General features: G+C 35.6%; 1 protein-coding gene and 1 pseudogene across 5 annotated transcripts in view; one reads left to right on the top strand and one right to left on the bottom strand.

The window, feature by feature from the left end:
• KCNC2 (potassium voltage-gated channel subfamily C member 2) overlaps positions 1 to 21815 on the top strand; it is a 177368-nt gene that overhangs the window by 81642 nt on the left and 73911 nt on the right. For 3 of the 5 annotated variants that reach the window (XR_013155824.1, XR_013155823.1, XR_013155822.1), the window contains exon 1: positions 13928 to 14017. The exons of the other annotated variants lie outside the window; for them this stretch is intronic. The gene's annotated coding sequence lies outside the window, so the exon portion shown is untranslated. Of the gene's footprint in view, positions 1 to 13927; positions 14018 to 21815 lie in introns of those variants that run through there. 5 annotated transcript variants of the gene reach the window in all.
• LOC143690206 (peroxiredoxin-like 2A pseudogene) lies at positions 9110 to 10376 on the bottom strand (annotated as a pseudogene).

Here is a 21815-nt window from a genome sequence, read left to right as displayed (position 1 = left end):
ACATACATTATTATCTCACAGTTCAGTAGGTCAGAAATCTGGGCATAGCACGGCTGAGTGGAATCCTTCACCTTAAGGTCTGATAAGGTGTCAACTTCCAGAAGTATTCAGGTTGTCTAAATTCAGTCTCTTAGAGTTTTGTAGCCAAGGTCCCTTGCCCTGCTGGCTGTCAGGGGTAGGGTTGGAGGATTTCAGTCTGCTCCTAGACTACCTTTTCATACTCTCCATGTGGCCTCACTCCACCAATGGTGGGTTGAGTTCCTCTCATTATTCAAATCTAGTTTTTACTTCTGCTTCATCTTTTTGCCTCCAGCCAGAGAAAGCTCTCTGCTTTTAAGAACTCATGCAATTAGATTGGACCCACCCACATAATGCAGGGTAATCTTCCTATTGTAAGGTCTATAATCTTACTTATGTTTGCTAAATTTATTCTGCCACATAATATAACATATTCGCAGGTTCTGAAGATTATGGCACCTCTGAGGGACCGTTCAGCCAACCACAGCTCCCAGTCACTGTTATATGCCATTGCTTTCAATAATCCACTATTTTAAATATGGTTCCTTATCATCTAACAGTTTTTTAAAAAAGCATACCTTTGCTAAGAATAAAGCAGAAAGAGTGTAGTTCAATAGTTGGGGACAAAATTTGTAAAAAAATGTATATCTTGGATTTCTGCCTACATTTTGGAAGCCAAAGGTATCAATTGTTGTCAATTTCGTATGAAATAACTCCTTTATGCAACAAACATTTTATATTTATTTGAAGCATTTGGCTGACTTGTTCCATCATGTATGTAAAAATTTATAGACCTCTAATTTTATTGACTTTGGTGGATAATATTCAAATCACCTCAACTGCTCTCACAAGTGTTAGGCTTTTTCTCAGCATATGTTTACTCTAGTTCCATCCTGAAGGATATTCTACACATCATTCCATGGATGCATCCAAACAACAATGGATAAGGAGACAAAATGGGTGAAATTGATTTGTACCAGATTGCCAGTGACTTTATTAAGGGTTCTAGGGTGAATGAAATATGACATATCCAAATTCCCTAACTGGCTTTCTTATCTCACTTCACCAGGCATAGCATATCCATTGTCTTTTATTACTAGAATAGCTTTTATGAGATATGAAACCCCCTATATGACCTAATAAATGAAGTTAGTAAAAAGTCCTTGTTCTTGTAAATATGGATAGAATAATGTTATTTACAATAACATTTGTGAGGGACATGAGTGTCTGAGGTGAGTTGGAACATAAATAATAATTATCATATGCTTTCAACATCCACACTGATGCTGATAAATAAATTCTATACCCCTTACAGTAATTTCTTGTTGATGTTTTCATCATTTTCTATGTTATAGTAATTTTTTTCAGGGCATGATTGATATATGATTCATCTTTATAGCCCTAAAATTTCCCAGTGCTGAGCACAGTGCAAAGCAGTCACTCAATTTTTGTTTTGATTACTTAGTTCCAAGAATTATCTGTTCACTTTTCATAGAGCTGTTTTGGGTCTTTGTTGTATTGGTGTTGGTTAGTGTCTGGGAAGAGAGAGAAAATACAAAACTAAAGGAGAGAGACCTAACTGGGGCTGAAGATTTGAAAGAGACATAAATATATATGTGTGTGTGTATAAATACACCTTCATGAATTAAGACTGAATTTAGCCATTAGATTTCTATTTGCCTTGGGAAATTTGTATATCCATATTTTAGATTGGTGTGTAGAAACAATTTGGACAGTATCCATCCTTTTACACCATGGCAGGTACCTCTAAAGGGTAAACATGGAAAAGGGCATGCTTTGTAGAACAGATTAGGTAAAGCCAAAAGGATATTGGCATATCATGGATACTATGCAGAATATAAATAGTATTGTACAAGATTAATGATTTTAGGAAACCAGCTGTGAGATTTATTTCCTCATGCATTTTCTTTAGATTATTTATCCAGACAAGCAAATATGTAATCAAATTACCATTCTGCCATATGTAATCAAATTACCATTCTGCCATAATTTCTCAGCCTTCTAAAATGTTTTAAAGTACAGTGAATTCCTAGGCAGCATACATTTCTGCGAATATCTTATTGGTAGACTGATTATCAGTGACCAGTCAAATTATTGTTTCTAGAAACACTTCACCCCAGCTCATTTTTCTTCATGACATCCACATCATGGCAGACACCCCCCCCCCCAAACCTTTTTATTTCTCTCTCCTGTCCTTTTCCTGCTTTCTCTTCTCTCTTTCCTCAATTTCAAGACCTATACTTAGAATGTTTCCTGGTTGCCGAGCTCTGTGGTGTGTACTGGAAAAGGAATCAAATTAGTAAGGGCACACAGTCCTGTCCTAAGGAAATTAGAATGTAGTTGAGGGTAAAATAGCCAAACCCTAATGAAAGCACAATGTTCTGTGCTGCTTTGTACTCAGTGGACCGAGACGTAGAGAACGAGCAACTCAATGTAAATGCTTTATCCATAAAAGTGTTGTTGTAAAGTTAACCCTGTTTACTTCCGAGGCTAGCTGGCAGTCATGGCAGAGTTGCAGGGGGTAACTCTTCCATACATAATGCTGATGTCCTGGTTTCCCTGGCTACAAGGTATGTGTGAAGCATTGTTTCTCCATAAGTGGTAATATATTTGTTTTTATTGATTTGTCACAATTTGGCCATTTCCTTTGAGACCCATGACCTATCTTTATAAGAACATAGTTGGCAGGAGGTAAGGGTGATGCATAAAATCATGGGAGAGAGCAAGTATACCTACTTTACTAGGATTTCAACTTGACCCCTTGACATCCTCAGGATAGTTTATACTTTAACTGGCTGTTCAACCAGCTTTTCTCACCTGAAAGTAACTTGGCTTGTAAAAGCCAGTAAAGAAAACTGTTATATTTGGTGACAAACTGACCTTATTCTCATGAATCAACATAATTAAGATATGAGAGGAATGAAGCCATGAGTCTGATTAGCAGGTAAGAGCCTAATTGCATCTTCTCTGGAGAAAACATGACCATAAATAAAGCATGAATCAATAGATAATGGGGCTTGCAGCTGGTGATTACTATTGTATATATTTCCTCATGCATCTGATATAAAATTAATGAGTTTAAAGCTTAACCTTCTCTTTGAATAACATAACCAGGCATGGAAAACCCTCTTGAGGCTTGAATATCTGTTATTTTTTTCTCCTGTAGGATTTGAAGGACACTACTGTAGGTATGATTTTTATTTTTTTTAATTCTCAGGAACAAAGGAACTTGGGTATGGTTTGCATAAATGAGAAAGTCTACAATTCCTGATATGCAACCTTGAACTGCTCATTTTGGTAGCAAAGGATGTTTTGTATAAGTTCCTAATGGGGAGAGTAGGTGCTTATAGTTAAATCTAGGAATGAGTTTCATCCTCCAAGTCTTTAGCTATTTTTAACATCACACATTTAATGGGAAGCTTTGGTGACTTGTTGATTCTAACTCATTTTGTAAAGCAGGTGTTGAAATCATGAAATTCTGATGAGCTTTGAGTGTTTTACATCCACTAATCCAAACTTCTTGTTCTACTCTGGCATATTTAATTGTAAGATAGAAATATTCCCTTGAGATTTTCTTTAATGACTCAATCCTCTTCTCATTTTTGTTTGTCTTCCAAACATTTTATTATCTGCATCATCTTTTTCTTTAGCCCTTTTTTTTGCACTTGCCTCCTAATTTTAGAGAAATTTCATTTGTTATTCCATGTTTACTGTTATATGCCATTTCTAGTCTTTATTATTCTTAAAGTTAAACTCATTCCTAAAGGTCAGATACATATTGACCTCCTGGTCATCTTTGAAACTTTCCAGTTTTGAAAGGGAGTCTGTCTGTTTTGATTACCTGATGAAGTATGGGTACAATTCTCCTCCATCCTTTTTCTTTACATTTCTAATTGACATGTTCAATTATTGCTTCCATGCCATAACTAGAATTAAATAAAAGAGAGTGCTGGGACTGCCAGTCTTCTCCATAGTTCCATAAAGCCATAGGCTCCCTTTTTCTCTTCTTGTCAACAGTTGAAGAACTGACCTTTTTCTCTAAAAGCAGGAGAGAGATCCTGTAATTTTCAATATTGCTTGAGTTTAATTTGAACTACATTTTCAACTAATGCCACCTTGTAGTTACTAATTTTCACTTTGTTAGAATGTGGTTTTGTCAGTATGCAGACATTGTTAATACTGGTCTTCTATAATTTCCACAGTGAAGTCTCATTCATAAATCTTTGAGCCAAGTGCCAAACCCAAAACATTAACTGAGACAAACTAGGAAGCAAAATCCTTTAAAAAAATACAGTACATTAACCAGAGAAGGAAATGCTTAACACAACATTATTTTAGTGAGCATGATGGAAAGCATTTTGAAATATTTGGGTATTATACATGAATTTTTCTTTTTATATATCATTCTTTAAAAATTGTAGATAGAAGAGTTGGCTCCTTACATTGCATTTTAAAACACTGGGAAATCCTTCTTGTCTAAATGCTTCTCCAAAGCATTCTGCTTTTACTTTTTCTTACTGCTAGAATTATCTTTTTATATCATATATATATTATAATCTTTTTATAGTGAATCTTTCTGCTTATAATCCTTTGATGCATACAGGATAAAGTTCAAAAGCTTAAGATTGGCCTTCTAGAACCTTCATTTTCAGACTCACCTTTGTGTCTTGTGAACCTTTCAGAGCCAAATCTGAATGACTTGCTATTCCTTCCATGTCTCCTAATGTTTCATACCTGTGCCTTCTGCATGGCCTCCTACACTCTAGGAACATCCTTTCCCTCTTATCACCGATTTTAACATTCTACAAAACTAATCTCAGTTATCCCATTATATATGAAGACTTCCCAGAATGTTTCCCTGCAAATGTCTTTGTTTCCACAGCATATTGTGTAAACCTCTAGATTTATATATCAACTCTACTGTAGTCGATGGTATTTAATTGCCTATCTCCCCTGACATAAAATCCCTAGGGAAGTGAAACAACCTTAGTCAAGTTGTATCTTTAGCATCTTGTACAGTGTCTGGCATATTGTAGGTGTTTGGAAAGGATCTGTTGAGGGAGCATAGGAATGAATAAATTAATATCCAATATTTAAACATTGAAAATTCATTTTCTTGTTTTAATGACATAGTTTACTAAGTTATTCTCTTTTAAAATACAAAATATTATGAGTGAGATAATACATCCACTTACTATTACTTAGAGTCCCTTCAGTGCAACAAATCGTCTAAAACTACTCCATGTAGCACTGGCATGGACGTGAAAATGAATTTCTTCACTATTAGAGGAAACTAAAGCCAAGAGACAAAGGCGAAGATGAATATCTAGTGATCTGTGTGTCAGCACTAAAACTGAGGTTCCTCTTCTCTCAAACTCATGGCCTCCTCATTACACAAAAGTTTCAAACATGAGAGATCCCACCATTTTATAAGGAAATGTCAATAGTGCAGGTGAGAGACCCATTCTCTCCTATATTTCTTCACTTTGTTTTGATCTTCTACTGAGAAAAAGTTGATTCTTTTTTTCTTATAGGCATATTGACATTTTTAAGGAGAATAGCAATGCAATCACATGACTCTAAATGGTTGGTCCACTGGTCCGAATAGTTGGTCTGATTTTGGCTCAAGCTCAAGGCATAGAGATTATTTTCCATGGTCTAAATTATTAACCAATTTATATGTGTACTTTTGTGTGCTTTGATGACCCATTTATCATCATTTATGTTTATGAGCAAATTACTGCAGGAGAATGGTAGTCTGATGGGTCTGCCCATTCTCACAGTTGTTCCCCACCATAGCGGAACATGCACTAATCACCTAAACCCATTTGATATCCTTTGCCAGCTTGGTCATTACCATTATCATAGTTTTGCCCACAAATTTTACTACATTTTGATGAAAGCTTACTAATTAGAAACAGTAAGAAAAATATCAAAATTATAAATTTTAGTGGGAGGGTTATAAACCTTTGTAATAAAATTTCAGCAGGAGGGTTATAAACCTTTGTAATGAGTACCGAATGTTCTAATTGCCAATGAGAAAGTAAAATATTTTTTTGTTTTTAAAGTTCTATGAATTTGTTAGCTTGAGATTTAATCACTATATATGCAAATTATATATCTTAATCCTTCTTCAATCTACAATAACATTTTTATCTTCAAAGACTCACTTGTCTCATGGCCCATTTCTCCAGAATCATAGGTCTGCAAGGAATCCCTAGAGCTCATTATTTTGTCTCTGTGTATGATTAAATATTTAAACCATCTAAGATGCTTAATCCTTAATAACCTGTTAAAGCATCTTAAAAGCCCTTCCTACCAATAATTCATATTTAACATCTCCTATAACCCCTCCCATTGTATTTTAACTCTTTTTCTGGCCTCTGCAAACATATAAAACGGCTGGTTATCTGCTGCATTGTAAGCTTTGATAAGACTGAAGATTATGATCAAGTAAACCTGCAGGATTTAACTTAAAAAATATGCACTGAAGATTTCTTGTTTTTTGTTTTTGATGTATTAATCCCCTAAATATGTTTTGTGAAGTGGAAATTATCATGTCTTTCTTTTTCTAAGCATAAAAATTGATCAGTAGAGGAAAGATTTTTTCTCCTCTGGAGATCTGTATAACAAAGAAATTGATTTTGGGGAAGCAGGACGATTTCAGCATACACAGAATCAAGCCCTATATACAGAAGTTAATCAAATTTCATGTAGCAAGATTTGAAACCTTTGGACTCTTATGGAATATTCCTTTAGCAATCTTGGGGTGAAATTTGTTCATGTGTCCAGTTGAATGGGGGGCATATAAGGCTTTAGAAATGTAGTGTTTGTTGAAGCGTGGCTCCATTGCACTGCAAAAGTGGTATTCAGTTTTGTTTACTGACAAATACCTTTGGAACCTGTTCAGGTCAGCTTCTCCTGTAACCAATGAACTGAGGCCTGGCTAATTTGGAAGTTCTGTTTCCAATCTTACTCCGAAAGGTTCTTACTAATTCTCAATGCCTCTAAGAGCATCAGATCATTGTTATAATACCCACGAGTTCTATCGTGATAGAAAGAAGTGTCCTGGGAGTGGGATGGTGCATCTGGAATAGACAGTGCTGCACTCACACTGTCCTGGGCTGACTTGCAGGGTAGGGAGCCTGGTACCTTTAAACTTGTACTTAAATTTTGTCCTCAGATGCATTTGTGATCTCCCTATATGAAAGGGAGAAGGGGACTCTTTCTATATTGGTTTCCTTAGCAGAATAAGTAATTAGGGATAGAATCAGAGGTGATGTAAGGGTTACGTATTGCCTGTTCAGCTCCAAAGGAGGCATTTTGGAAAGGTAGTTTCTTAGGATGGTGGGTGGATTCCAGGCTGTTTGTTTTGCTTTTCTCTCTCTCTTTTTTGTATTTGCATGGGCGGGCACAGGGAAACGAACCCTGGTCTCCGGCATGGCAGGTGAGAAGTCTGCCACTGAGCCACCGTGACCCGCCCTGCTCTTCTCTTTAAGTGTATTTTCAAGGCATTTAATTAGAAGAGAAGAATTTTTTCTCTATTTTTGTGCTATTAAGAATAGAATTGTTTTTAAGTAGTACTCCATTTAGATTTACATATCATTGATTTTAAACCAATTAAAATACACTTAATCTTTAGGCTGAATCTGTGCAGTAAAACCTGCCTTAAAAGACAGAATATTTGGTCTAGCAGTGATATCTTCATCTCTTTTCAGTACCCATATATGAAGCTGAAATCTTATGAAACTGCTTTCACTTTTGCACTAGAGCAGCTCACTATATTCATAAACATTAAAGAAATGCTCATCTTTCAAAAATGAGCATGACCTATATGCCAAACTAATTGTTTTTCTTTACCAAACTTATGCTTACTTATTGAGAACACTTATTTAATTTAATGTAATTATTTAAATTTGTTATGTGGGGATTTTATTTCATCTAGAATTTTGTAAAACTTATATTTAAAAAATGTCATGCTTGTTAAAATATCCTTCAAATGATCAAGGATACATTGGTATAAGACCTGAAATAAAACAGCCATTGATTAAAATTAATCTGAGTTCCAAATTGTAAATATTTTTGTAAAAGTAGGACCTACAGCAAGCACTACCCGATATTTCCCCAGCATTCTGATTTTAAACAGTAGCTGATGTTTTATTATACAACTTGAGCAAATGTTAGAAGGTAACAAATAGTCCACAGAGTTTCTACTTGCTGGTTTACTTTGATTCCTTTCAGTTGTATTAGTCCTCATTTGCCCCACAGACCAACTAAGAAAATTCATCCTTGAATTTTTTTGTTTTACTTATTAAAAGCTGCTGAACAAATCTTCATATCCTTTGACATGACTTCCTTTGACACTGCCACAATGTGGAGAAGGTGAACTGTATTGTCCTTCCCTTAAATCGTAATGATTAGATCAATGTCTCAGGTCACAGTCACAGATAAGGGGTTGGGACTTGAACCACCTGGGTCTTTTGATCTCCAATTTTGTAGTATTTTTATTACATGGCCCATTCTTAGATTTTGCTTCAAAGGTGTGTTAGATTTTCCAAAATTTTGAGACTTAATCAATGGAATATCAATTTTGAAGACCTGTGAATCTGAGCTTATATGAAAATATGTTGTGGTGTGTGCTCATTCAACTTAGCTTTTTCAAAGTCACCTAACAGAACTTCAAGGTACAATTTCATTCATGTGAATAAAGATTTTTCAAAGTTAGCTACCACTTATTGAATATATGCCCGATATTGAGATAAAAGATAAGATTGCATCCTCAACTTTAATGCTTAAAAAATTCCCAGTGGGAAGGTACTGCTAATGACCTCACTTTACAGGGGAAAAATAAGAGTGGGATAGCAAAGCTAATGAGAGGCAGAGGCAGGACCAAAACCCAAGACTGTCTGACTTCAGAGCCTTGAGCTTATTTTTTAAAAATTAAATTTTCTGTTGATAGAACACACATACATGCACAAAGTACACTCCTTAAGGAAATTAATGGGACATTTTGGACATATTAGAACAAATTTTTTTTCACTGTGATAAATATTTTTATTGTTAGGTTTATTAGAAAAACTTGTACATATCGGTAATTTAAAAAGACAAGATGCTTTTTAATGCATAGTTTGTTAGAGCCAGAGAGGATCATTTCTTCTATAAGGAGAACCTCTGGGGTTAGATTGGAAGACAGTGGAGAAAGAGATTTCATTTCATAAGTTACCTGTATCAAATCACCTTGGAGTACATCAATTTTATCATGTAAATTTTACTTTGTATATAAAGTCGTAGAAAACACACAAGCAAGAAACCTTATTTATTTAATCTTTGATTCAAAATCATTTGTTCTTGATTACTGAAGATATGAACATAAAAAGCATTGCAAATAACAGCACTTATTGTAATGAGAGGCAATAGTCAAGTTTAAGCCAGCTTTTAACTGAAATAACCCTACTCATTTCTTTAGATTTTTGTCAGCTTTGCTTTGGAGCTATTTTGGCTCATTGGACCTAAGCAGAGTATAATTTAAAATATTCTAATAATCCATACTGTGAATAAGGTATAAGTGTATTCTAACTCCTAGAGACACGAGTGAAACATTAACTCATCCGATGAACACAGGTGAGTACCCCAGTTATCCCTGAGTTGGGCAGGTTCAATGAGATCGTTTTTTTTCCTCTAAGTGTGAGGTCGGTGGTTTGATCTTATTAGCCGCTTCCAGAACAGAAACTGGGTTTATTTTTTCTCCAAATTCCTTCTCTCGGTGCTCAGGAAGCATGCCCTGCTTTCCTGATCCCAACATAAATACTCCCCTTAGGATGAAGCCTTCACCTTCCAGGTTTCCAGAGAAGCCTCCATTCTGAGCCCGGAAAAAGTTGTACCAGACACCCAGAGGGATAAATTCCATAAACATCATTTTCCATCTTTGGGGACCATAGAACTTCTTCTTTTCATTGAGGAAGACTTCTCCTTTAAAATATGGCTGGAGGTACCGCACTTCAGACCTGATCTGCTCCTTCACCGCTGCATACAGGGGAATACCCAACTCATCCAACTTGGGTTCAGGAAGGACAGGTCTGCAGCCTCCTCTCAACAAAGGAAATATCCTGACCTCCTCACAGTCATAATCACAACTTCATTCTTTTCCCAGAGCTCCTTTGCTTTGAAAGTCCTTGGTTCCTTCTCCAGTGTTTTCAGGTCTATATTTTCCAGATATTCCAACATTGCTTTCTGGGGCTTGGACAGAAACACGTCTGTGTTGGCCAGGAGCCCTGCCATAGCAGCAGCCCCAGGGCCCTTGCACTGATGGACCACATCCCCATGGTGAAGAAACTTGGGTCCTGTGCCGTGGTGGACCCAGCCCATGTGTACATTATGTGCTCGCAGATTCTGCATCTGAACAACAGGAATTATAGAACCCACTCTGGATGATGTCATTTTCAAACTGTGCCTCCTGCCATGATGTACAAAACAGCTCCCATTTCCCCTCGCCCTTCACAGCAACAAATGAGCCCTGTGCTTATACAAGGGCAAATGTGGCCACATCTTTTTACTAAGAAGACTAATGTTTTTGCCTTGGTGATGATGGACCTTGGCCTGTGATTTCCCGAAGCCACCTTTTTTCTCCTTCATTGTTTCATCTTCTTAAGTACTTTGTCTGGGTCACTGGATGGGTGACCGTTGAATGATGTTAGCGGCAGCCTTCACACGAGGCTTTCGTTGACCCACTCTCGGCACTGAGACAATGTTCTAGAAGTTGACAACCCAGAGGTCTGTGTTCTGATCTCTCTGTCATGAACTTGTGGAAGCGTTTGGGTGAAATCACTTAGCATAAAGGCCTCACTCTTCTCCTCTGTAACATGAGGTTAGCCAGGGATCACAGCGAGACTCACAAAAGGAATGTGGAATTTTAATCTGTCATTACAGCTGATTTAACAAGTGAGTCACACTCATTTTCTCTCACATATACACATGTGAATGGTCTCTTCCGTTCTAAAGGAAATTCAAAAGAAACGGACCTGGCTATCCCAAAATAGCTGTATCCCATGCTGAATATTAACCAAACCGATACAACATTCTGCTTTCAATGGCTAATCAAAAAAGTACAATTAAAAAATGAAGACTGATTATGTTCCTGTGACAAGGAATGTAATCCTGTGACAAGTGTCCTGTGACACTTCTTCAGGGAGACATCACAGACTTTCTCCCTACATATTTTTTTCCTAGTACCTATCACAATTACCGTTTTTTTTTAGTTTATGAGCAATTACTTAACATCTGCTCCCTCTTGAGGGCAAGGGTCAAGACTGTTTTTCACTGCTGTGTCCTTAGTGCCTCATCCAGTGCTAAGTAACTCATTGTAAGTAACTATAGCTCAGTAATTCATTGTAGACTGGCAAAGGGGGCTTCTTAGCAAATTCTCCCGAATCAACTTTACCAGCTGTCATTACTAAAGGGAAATCTTTGTTTCTCTAAGGGACGCAGGAGGAAAATAAAGCAGGTGTAATTAATTGGAAATTCAGTGAAAAAGAATATGTATTCAAGAGTGGAGAACTCAATAGCACAAGTCTTCATGAGATCTTATGCTATTAGGAAGTAGGGGACAAGTGAATTAAGAACTGGAAACATTATAAGGGCCAGGAATGAAAACACAGACAGTGTCGAGGCCAGTCTAAGCTTTTTGGATCATGGGGTTCATAGAGGGAGCATGCTGTGCACGAAGGAGTACTGTAGGCAGACACAGTGCAAAAGACTGCTGTTGGGAGAATTGTCCGTATTAGCTGCAGAGAAGGTGAATAAATAGAGCGTCACCTATTTAGCAATGTATGCATTTAAGGCTTTTGTGATTCATACTTAGAACTGGAGCTTTAAAAAGTTTGCAATGATTAAAAGGAAATGAAAAGAGGGGTTCTACTAAGACTTAAGAGGCTCTTCTCAAGGTCTTCTGAAAAGAGCTATGAATAATTCCCATATCTCCTCTTAAAGAGACCCTTTTTAAGGGCCAGACACTGCCTTCCCTGCCAGGATAATTAATAGCCATATGCCAAGGAATCCTTTGTAAGGGTGTCTCCTTGTTACCGTCATCTTTCATCAACTTTAGCACTTTGCTGGCAGAGTCAGGGCATTTCTTTGATAGCTTTGGTCTCATTATAGCAAAGCTTAGTTGCTCTGAGGTGGCCTCATAGATTCAGCTTCAGAAACTCAAAAGGGTACCAGTTGAATATGACTTAGGAAGTAGTTATGAATTTGTCCTAGCTGCAAAAAGAAGAATGAGGCTTCTGATAGAAAGCTATGGCAGAAGTCTGCCAAGCCTCATTGGTAGGATGCTTGGGAACTTGTGGTCTTTGCTCTTACATAAACCAGTCATGGCTATCAAGGGGACAATGCTGCCGTATTGTGGAATCTTCACAACTATTAAATGAGTCTTTGTGGATACTGGGAAAGGAATTGTTCTGCACATCCCTTAAATGCAGATGACTAGGTATATTAGATTGGAGCTTATAATTGACTTAACCTTCTATTTTATTCACCCTGACTTACTGTTTTTCTTATCAGTGATATCTGAGCATACTTCGTTTTTTGCATGCTCACTGTCTTTCTCCATTGGAATGTCAGCTCCTCCACTGTGAGGATTATGTGCTGTTCAGTTTCCTTGGAGTCTGGAATATCGTAGGTATTCAATAATGGTGTTAGGTAAATGACTAATGATCATTTAACTGAGAGCCTTTAAGTCACTTAAACTCTCTGAGATTTTGTTTTATTAATTATCAAAAGTGTAATAAGATCTGTTCTAATTACCAGGGATTTTGTGAAGCTTTCTGAAAATGTTAGTCTCACTTAGTAAGCTTTGTGTTAAGTCCTGAGATACCAAGATGAAGGTCAGGTCCTGTTTCGAGGGGTGTACAGTGTACAGGGTGCAGGCAGGGACACAGAAATATGATTTCAACACATGCTGATTACTGCTCAGGGTCTCTGGGTTGCACAGCTCCAGGGATACCATTATGTCTGTGATATGGATAAATAATGCCCCCTTCACTTGTTCAGAGCCCTATGTTATGGCTCTATCTATGGGCTAAGCATTGTTGTAAATTATTAACTCACATGATACTCATAAAGACCTGATGAGGAAGGTAGTACGATTTTCATAATACTCACCATTCTTTATAAATGTAGAGTGTGTATATATAATATGTATTATTATTATCTATATTTTTCATGAATTTTAATTTGATTGCCTTCTTTGCCTTATCCTGCCAAGCCTAGGAGCTCTAACTTTTAGCTTGTTCTCATTTGTTGCTGATTTTCTCTCTCCCATTTTAAATATTCCCTGTATAATCTTCAGTTTACCTTTGCTAAGAATTAATATTAATGATGAAACTGCAGAGAAGTGGCTGGGATGTAGAAAAATACTATTTGACCATAAAAGTCATTTGGACTCCCTAAGACTACCTATGGTCCTAACAATTGCCACAGAGGGAAAAGTACAGTGCAGTATTTTGGGGGCATAGTTGTGGTGGGTAATTTATGTAAATTATCTGCTGTCCTAATGGTGGCTGTAGTTAAGATAATAAAAGCAAGGCAGGGCCAGCCTGTTGACAGTACAGCTTGTATTTTTTCCAGATTTTCTTCTTTGTATATTTTGAAAGGAGCAGGCGAAATGATTTCAAAACAAAAACCTCAGACCATCAGAACGCATAAAACCACTAAGCCTTTAAACCCCGAAACTTCTCAGTGTATGGAGACAAATGTATAATTAAATCTGGAAGATTATTCCTTTTTCTTTTTTTTTAATAACTACAATGCAAAAAAAAAGCCCAATTACTGGTTGTAATGAGCGTCATGGAGTAACTATGCTCAGAACAGAAGAAAAAATGTGTTGCCGTGTGAATGGAATTATAGGAAGAACAATTGTAAAGGGAAGTTTCCTTATGCCAGGCTAAAAATTACAGCTGTAGCAGATGAGATACCACCCTTTGAGGTGAGATTATGAAAGTAAAGCTGTTTTCTTTGGAAGGTGGGTGGTTTCAGGGAATAAGTTGCATTAGCCATAAACTGAAGATATGTGCTGGAGGTTAGAATGTGGTGCTTACTGAGGAGGGTGGGTCCAGGGTATGAGCTGAGATTGCCAGGACAGAGGACATTTGGAAAGGGGTCATTTTATAGCCCAGCCTTTTCTATGTTACCCTTTTTTTTCCACTTTTAAATGTCCTTTTGTTGTCTGGAGATCTGAATTTCAGGATAAAATATCATGTTTTGTCTTTTATTTGCACTGTTTCTACTTGGCTGTTTTTAAATGGTGTTTTCCCTTTATAGTAATTTCCTTTCTTGAAATACATATGTTCAGCCAGTTCCCTCAGAATGTTCATTTTATTTAAATCTGAATCATATGAATTTCAGGAAGAATCCATAGAAGTGAGTCTTACTAATTGCTTTTATTAGTCTTCTTTTTAGAATCTAATAATCTTTACCTTAGCCTTTATGAATATTGGTATATTAATATATTAGTATATTAGTATTTTTTAATATAATGAGCAATTCCAACAATATCACTAGGAAGAAAATTTTCTTCTAATACTAACTTTGAGACCTGGAGTATAAAGTCTGTGTTAAGCCCTGTTCCTTCAATTTTCTTTGGACAACCCTCTGAAATATGTAAATCCAGATTCTGTGGTCAGCTTTGGCATTCATTACTGAAACAGCTGGCATTAAACTATATTTATGCCCTCTATGTAGTTATAATCCCCTAACATTTGGGTTCTACAAAATGCAGAAAACATTTTTATTTAGAAAGATGGAATTAAATGAGTTTATGCTGAAAATCTATCACTTTGCATAATCTAAAGCATAAGGATATTTGACAGTGTCAGACACTGAAGGGATTCTGAGAGAAATGAACTTTATAGTGGCTGCTGTAAAGGAAACATGTCATTTTCATGGGTAGTTTAAATAAATGTGTTCAAATTGGGAAGGCCAGGATAGGTTTCAGGTATGCGCCATTTTGTGTTTGTATTTTATATTTCTTTTCTTGGGAAGTTTCCAAAGTTCTCATCAGATTCTTAAAGAAATTTGTCTACTAGAAATAAAAGACTGAGAATTTCACAATTATGGAAATAAATAGGATTCCACGTGTACCAGGAGTCCAGTGAAGAGAGAGTAGAACTAATTTGGCAAAGCATTGTAGGGATTTGAACCTGAAAGAAATTGACAGCAAAGGAGAAGATGAATGGAATTCCATGCAAAAGCTTTGAAAATTTTCTACCTCTTTAATTTGTAAATAAGGAATGGGACAAATTGAGTTTTTATTCAAAGGCATTAATTAAATTTAAGTCAACACGTAAACATATGAGATTTCTATTTATAAGAAACTGGGTATAGATTTTGGCCTTTCCATTTCCTAGCTGAACATCCATTCAGAACCGTTTAGAATCTCAGTTCTGTTATATGTGAAAAGGAATAATACATACCTCATAGAGGTGTTGTGAATATTAAATCAGACAATATGTGGAAAACTGCTGGCAAAGATCTGGGTTGCCTATTCAAAATTTAATTAACATCAGTTCTCTTCTCTTTTAAATACTAAATGCAATGACACATTTGGTACAACTCACAATAAATGGGACAGCAGGCCGGGAAGGGAAGAAATTGAGGGTTGATTAGAATTGTCAGATAAAGGGTTAATGCAGGCACCTGAAGAATTGATTGGATTTGAAAAGGCAGCAGTTTTATTTTTATCAGTATTCGTCTCTGAATGATTTTAATTCAATCAGAGGCAATGTTGGTCTTTTTGTGCTCAATTACATAGCTGTATGTATATTGACGGCTTTTTATGTTTTGTGGTACTTGTGTTCAGCCTAATTCTGTGGATCTAATGTTTGCTTATTAACCAAGTTCAGGCTTGTAATGATCAATTTAGGTATATTTTGATCAAATAGAAAAATGTGAGAAATAAGTAGAAATTTAGAGTTGAGGAGTTAAGAAAGGAATTATTGGATCAAAAATAAACAAGAAAAAAAGGAAAAAAGAAAAAAAAAGTAACAAACAACAACAATAAAAAGATAAAATTAAAAAATAAACAAAAAAGAGGAAATGGACAAAGAAGGGACATAGTAGATTATTTAGTTGGGATGAATATGGAGGACCAGATCTGAAACAATAATACAAAAAAGGGACAAGGAAATTAGGAGACAACTATAAAAAATAAAAAATAAAAATAAAAGCATAAAACTTCTGAATAGTTAAAAAACCTGCTTGTTCTGGGTGGGCCACGGTGGCTCAGTGGCAGAGTTCTCCCCGGCCATGCTGGAGACTCGGGTTCATTTCCCGGTACCTGCCCATGCAAAAAATAAAAGAAAAAATCTGCTTGCTCTTAGAAATCATGTTACTCTAAATGTAACCTCCACAGTCAATGCTCTCAGGGAGAAATTATTATACTTAGTTCAGAGACTTTTACTTCAATTGAAATATTTTTTCTTGATATGTGTTAGCTGGAGAAGAATGTATAAATTATGAATATCTCACAAGCATGTAGTAGAACTGAGTAACTCTTCTTAAGAGTTTCTTAAGAGCAAATACTTGTTTTTTTTTTTCAAGGAACAGAGGATCTGAAAAATACAAACAAAAAAACTCAGTTATGTCTGTTTTCTGATCCAGTAAATGTCTATTTTTATGTCTTATGACCAAGAATAATTATAAAAATGCATCATGTTTTTAGCAATCAAAAAAGCCCAACATAATTTTAAAAAGTCAAAGAGTTTTATGACAATTGATTTTTTAGCTCTATTTTTTCCACAATTACATACAATGATAAATATGTAAAAGTGAACTTACCCAGAAAGAACTCATAACAGAATCTTTGTATCTTTAATAGAAGAGAGTTTTAAAAATTATGTTTAGATACAAAAATCTAGTGTGAATTCAATGGCATATTCACTATTTTCATCGTCTTGCTATAGATCGTCTATTTTTTAATAATGAAGTTATTTACCAGTTGTCTAATTTTCTGCACAAATTGTTGGGGTAGTCTGTCGATGATACTGTAAAACTGCAGTTGATGTGTTGCTGTCGATGTCTTCTGTAATGCACTGCAGAGCAATGGATGCTTCTGAGATTAAGGCAGAGGGTGACAACATGTCACCCATGGGCTAAGTTTAGGTTTTATTTGGCCCACTCAGTTTTAATTTGTACAGTATAGTTCCTCATTACACTTAAAAATTTTTTTCAGTTAGTTATAAGTCATTTCACATAAAAATTAAACAAATGTAAAGATGACTTAATAGACATCTTTTGGTGAATTGTAAGATGTGGCTGCACTTCCACACTCCCATGTGACAGTCTCTGCCCAGAGGCAGCCCCTTTCCACCAGCCTGTGTGATCCTGTACACAGCAGCACAAATCACTGCCTACTGGCTCCCCACCTGCCTTGCTGCACCTTAGGCCACCTACGTGATCTCTCTAGGTATTTGAGTTCTTGATCCCTTTTAATGAGTTAAAATAAAATGAGGGCTCAGAATTATGACTGTCTTTCTTTCCAAGAACTCTGAACAATTTATTATTGGGACTGATTGTGTGTCATGATAATTAAATATAAAATGTAATTACTGGACATGTTGACAATAAAGGCAACCATGATGAAATAGTAAAGGTAATTTTGAGAAGTAGAAGTTTCTGTTTTATATTTAATTTTAGTATTTGTATTTATTAATGATATCTTCCCGCTTTCTTGTTTATTCATTTAACTTTTGGCCTTTCCGTTTCCTAAGATGAGTACTAAGTGACTTTTTCACTTATTTGTTTATAACATTCAAACCTATGCCTTTTTCTCTGAGGAGCTTTAGCTATTTCTCAAAAAAAATAATTTTTATTTCTTTACATACAGCTTGTAAATTTAGTTTTGATTACTTCTTTGATTCAGAGGTTAAGAAAGAATTTAGAAAATTCCAGGTAATTAAGCTTTTCGGTTATCTTTTTATAATTCTAAGTTTATTTGATTGTGGGCTATACAATTTTGACTTTTTAAAATTATGTTGGACATTTTTGATTGCTAAAAACATGATGCATTTTTATAATTATTCTTGGTCATAAGACATAAAAATAGACATTTAGTGGATTAGAAAACAGATATAACTGAGTTTTTTTGTTTATATTTTTCAGGTCCTCTGTTCCTTGAAATAAAAACAAGTATTTGCTCTTTATTCTATCTCATTCATAAAGATGTAAATTGCATCTTATACTATAATTGTATGTTTAGTAAGTTCATCTTGTATTTCTAATTAATTTTGACTTCTCAAGTTTAACTGAGAAGTTTATGGATGGTCTTTCTTTGTAAATTGTGTCCTTTATGATTACATCATGCGCCTCTTGAGCTATTTAAAGAATTTGGCTTTAAATCCTTAATTGATATTGCCAATTCTGCTTTCTTTTTATTTGCATTTGCTTAGTAGCTGACCATCATTTTATTTTTAACTTCTTTGCTTTATGTATGCTATTAATATAAAAACTTAAAAAATAAAAACTTAGAAGGTTTTGTTTCTGTTGTTACTCTTTTAGTGGCCTCTGTCCTTTAGTAAGACAAATCAGCCAAGTCATCCTATTTAGTGTAACTCTGATAAACTTATTGCATACGTTTTTATTTCTTCTTCCTGGATTTTCCTAGTTCTTTTCGTTCTTATTTATTTCCTTGTAAGTTTAGAGCTTTTAGTCTGTCTGTCCATTTGGCTAGTGCTTACCTTCCTGTTTACAACATTAATTTTCAAATTCATATTTTGTGAATAATATATATTTCTTAAAGTGCAATGTTCTTCTGTCCACAGCACAAGACAATATGCATGTATTCCCTACTCTCCTGAAAACCTCTTCTAATTCCTGATATTTGAGGAGATATCTTAGTATTCATAATTTCAAAGTTATTTAAGCTTTCTTTTTTTCAATGCATCACTTTAGATTTTAAGAATGTTTTAACTGGGTGGGCCACGGTGGCTCAGCAGGTAAGAGTGCTTGCCTGCCATGCCCAAGGACCCGGGTTTGATTCCCGGTGCCTGCCCATGTAAAAAAAAAAAAAAACAAAAAAAAAAACAATGTTTTAACTATGTGACAATGCCAAATTTTGCCAGCTTTCATTGGAAATTCATACACTACTGGTGGCAATGGAAATCTTGGAAATAAACATTGGCATCATCTTGTAAAATTGATATTGATGAATATAAAATGAATCAATATATTTGATTTCATTCCTTAGTATGTTCCTGAGAGATACTTTGCACCAGGAAATATGTAGAAAATTTATCACAGTAACATTCTTTGTAACTGATAACAATTAGTGTTCTTCTATAGGAAAATGGATAAACTCTGCAATGGGTTCAATGCAATGAGTTATTATACTGCAGTGAAATTTGATTATCTACAGAGATATACAGAAAACATGGATGATTTAAGGGACATGTTATCACAAAAAATAGGTTCCAGAAAATTTCATATAGCAAAACACCAGTTTTCAAAAATCTTAGAAAAAGAAAAGCAAAGTCTGTGTTGTATAGTGATATATACATATATTTTGGATCAAGGTGTTGGGACTGTCAGGTGATTGGTTCAGGGATATTAGTTTTCTTAGTGTGCTTTATAGCTTTTATATATGTAACATATTTTATAAGTAAAAAAGTACATTGAGAAAAATTCCATAAAATACATACTTAGAACTTAGAATGTCAATTCCCAGCCTCTTCCTGAAGTGTCTCCATATTGATTTATTTATGTGCTTTACAAAGCCTCACTGCGCATACCAATCTTTCTTCTCTTCATCTTTTCCTATCCCAATGTCATGAGGCTTACTCAGTTATTTGGTTCTTCCATACATATTTTCCTTAGATGGGAATACATGGGTCACACAGATCACACGCATATCAGAATCTCTGCAAATCCAGAGATATACTTCTCTTATGTCCCCAGGTGGTAGGTGTTCTTGATTATAGTCTGGGTATGTGTTCATTTTTTAAAAAAAATCAATTTTATTGATATATATTCATATACCCCATAGCCATCCAAAGTGTACATCCACAGTATCTTCATATAGTTGTGCACTCATCACCACAATACATTTTTTAACATTTTCCTTACTTCAAAAAATACATATAAGAATAAAAATGAAAAAGAACATGCAAAATATCCTATGCCCCTTATTCCCCCCCATTATGTATTTATTTTTGTCCTTATTTTTCTTTTATTCATCCGTCAATACACTGGTTATAGGGAGTGTCAGCCACAAGTTTTCACAATTACATCGTCATACTGTAAAAGCTACAGAGTTATACAATTGTCTTCAAGAAACAAGGTTACTGGAATATAGTTCAACAGCTTCGGGTATTTCCTTCTAGCTATTCTAATCCACTAAAAAACTAAAAACAGATATCTATATAATGCATAAGAATAACTTCCAGAATGACTTTTCGACTCTTTTTAAAATCTCAGCCACTGAAACTTTATTTTGTTCTTATCTCTCTCCCTTTTTGGTCAAAAAGGCCTTCTTAATCCCATGATGCCAGGGCCAGGCTCATCCCTAGGAGTCCTGTCCCAGGTTGCCAAGAAGATTTATACTCCTGGGAGTCATGTCCCACATGGGGAGAAGGCTGTGGGTTACCTGCCAAATTGGCTTCATAAGAGAGGCCACATCTGCGCAACAAAAGAGGTTCTTTGGGGAGGGGGGGACTCTTAGGCATAAATTATAAGTAGGTTTAGCTTCTCCTCTGCAGGAGGAGGGCAATTTCCAAGATTGAGGACTCAGCCTATTAATTTGGTAGTCCCTAGTGCTTGCAAGAATATCTGGAATTCCCCAGGTGGGGAAGTTTAATATTTCCACATTTTTCTTTAATCCCTCTAGGAGACATTGCAAATACTTTTTTATTCTCTGCCAAAATTACTCTGAGATATATCGGGACATCACACTAACCTGCACAAACAAACAGGATCTTGCTCCCTATTCAAGATTACATGGTAACTAAGGTGTTGGAATAAACTGACCATACAGGTTAAACTACAGAAAATATAAATTTCATACCAAATAAACATCTCTTCCTTTGTTCTCACACAGAAATTGAAGTTTTAAAACACAGTCAATAACATCCTTTACCTTTAGTCTGATTTACTTTGGTCCTAATCAGATCTACTTCATATCTCTGATGGAAGTCTGATCTCTTTTCCAACTTTTTAAACAGTTGCTGTATGGGGAAAGGCTGACTTTCAAGCTGCAGAACTCAGTCTTTTAGTCTCAAGTGTTACACAGATACCCAAAGTTCTAGGGACCAACCAGGTTATACACGAAGAGCTCAGCATTTCAGAATTTAGAAGTTAACTGTTACAATTCAGGAATAGATGTGACTGCTATAAAAGCTTACCGTCTAGGAACCTTTAAAATAAGCCTTCCTCTGAATACCTATGCTCTGGGGTTCAATTCTTGGAGTTTGCACAATATAGTTAGCCCATATTAGTGAGGCATTATAAGGTTCGATTTTCATTTCTGGCTTATTTCATTTATTATAGTACCTTCAAGGTCCATTCACCTAGTTGCATGCCAGTATTTCACTCCGTCTTGTAGCCCCTCGATATTCCATTGTATGTATAAACCACAGTTCGCCCTTCAGTTCATCAGTTGATGTACCTGAGGCCACCTCCATCCATTGCAAATTGTGAATACTGCTGCCATAAATACCATTGTGCAAATGTCCATTTGTGTCACTGTTTTCAGTTCTTCCAAGTATATACCTAATAACGGGGTTGCTGGATCACGT

The sequence above is a fragment of the Tamandua tetradactyla genome, chromosome 7 (genome assembly GCF_023851605.1).
Source record: "Tamandua tetradactyla isolate mTamTet1 chromosome 7, mTamTet1.pri, whole genome shotgun sequence".
Lineage (NCBI taxonomy): Eukaryota > Metazoa > Chordata > Mammalia > Pilosa > Myrmecophagidae > Tamandua > Tamandua tetradactyla.
The sequence above is the reverse complement of the archived record's forward strand: the minus strand, read 5'-3'. Positions and strand labels throughout refer to the sequence as shown.